Below are 1,914 nucleotides of genomic sequence, written 5' to 3' on the forward strand. Positions count from 1 at the left end.
TTACCATAATTATCACCATAAAGCATAGCAAAAAAGGGTCCAGAGCAACCTGATTTATCTAACATGGTAAAGTAATAAAGGTCTGATTCTGATTTTCTGATATTCATCAGTATTAGTAAGAAGAAAGTCAGCTCCTCAGTATTTTATACCCTTCTCATAGCGTAAATAACAAAACAAGATTCAAGAGTGGGGACTGGCGCACCTGGGGACATGAACCTTATTCCCTCCCAGACCCTGATCTTGCCTGTTTTCAGTGTTCACTTCTAAGCAAGCACTCAGCCAAGCTGTTTTCATCAGCATCTTTGTTCTCCAGTGCCTCCATGCTGCAGGGGACAGTTTGCACTCAAGACGGTTTGCTCAGGAGGATGCCGTATATTGCGCTGAGCATGGCCTCTCCTCCCTCTTTAAAGAGCAGAGAGAAATGTCTGTGGAATAAGCCTGATTTTCTGAGGAGCTAGAAGTTACTACTAAGAGAAGCAAGGCAAGAACAGAGAAAAAAGTAGGATAGGTCCAGGAGGGAACATTGGAGAAAAACAAGCCCTGAGTTGCTGCGCTTTTTATAGATGTAGAGGGATTGCCATTTAAATGTTGATGTTTGCCAAAGTAAATCAAATATTTATTAAGGAAATCGCCTGCTTGGGTGGAAAACTGGAGCTCTTCAGTTGATGATGTGCTTCAGATGATGTGCTTACCTGGAGCAAATGGAGATTTCTTTTTTTAAATAATCAGCCATTATAAGCAAAAGTAAAAACCAGACCTTGACACAGCATAGTCAATTATGCTGCACTGAAACTTTTGGAAATAACCCAACATTTGATATCTAATATAGCTCAGTTTCCCACGTGCACCTCTAAACGAGCCACAGCCACTGCTATAGGTAAGGCCAGTAAAAACAGGTTGTGTTGCACAGTATTCTGATGGGGGTGATTTCTGCTTTGTCTTACTGCTCTAGAGCAGATTATCTTGCAAGTGTGTGCTGCAGTGCCTGATTATACCTGACTGAAATGTAAAAAAACCCAGTATGTCCTTGCCAGGAAGCATAATCATGTAAAAAATTCTAATTGCTATGGGTTTTTTATCCACAAAAAAAGGAATCATGCCATTTTAGCTTGAATGCCTTTACTGGAAAAAAAAACCCAAACCTTCTGTGAGAGGAATTCCCAGTGTTTGGTTGCTTTGAAACAGCCAGACTTTATCGATAAATTTTGCCCCAGTAATATCTCTGCTGCAGATAAACCCTTTAGAAACCAGAAGGCATAATACAGAGAAAATCAAAAGACAATTGCATAAATGTCTTTTTCCCGTTACCCAGACTGGAAGCTGTTCTACAGATATTTTGTGAAACTTTTCCCCGAGCTAGTTAGGTGAGGAATCACTTTGGGTTTTTTGTTGATTTGTGAGAGTCCCCAAATCCGACATAGGAACACACACTGATGCACTTCTTCGAAAAGGCTCAGGTCAAGGAAATTTAACCATTAGCTATATATTACATGGTTTTCAAGCACTTGAACAGCAGGTTAAATGTAATAAGGCTATGGAAAAGAAAGAATTCTCCACAGCTGTTCTTCTCTGATGTCATTATTTCTTGTAGTTTCCAGTTCAGCTTATTTGTTATGCTATTGTCACGATCCACTATTGGGTTCAACAATTTGGCAGAGGTTAAACCCCCTTGCTTTCCAACCGACCTCAGATAATTCTGGGAGGTTGGGGGCGGCTGGGCTTAACTTCTGATTAATTCCAATATTTTATCGTGACTAAGGTTCCTTTTACATTCTCGGAAACAGAATTAAGACTCGAAACGGAGTCAAGTGCCAAGTCACTTTATTCGGCCAACAATAAACGCGAGAGAGAAAAGCAGAGAAAGAGAAGAAAAGCGAGAAAGGGGAAGAGAGGGGGAGAAACAAACGGCACAGG

This window comes from Egretta garzetta, unplaced genomic scaffold (genome assembly GCF_000687185.1).
Source record: "Egretta garzetta isolate BGI_Z169 unplaced genomic scaffold, ASM68718v1 scaffold205, whole genome shotgun sequence".
Lineage (NCBI taxonomy): Eukaryota > Metazoa > Chordata > Aves > Pelecaniformes > Ardeidae > Egretta > Egretta garzetta.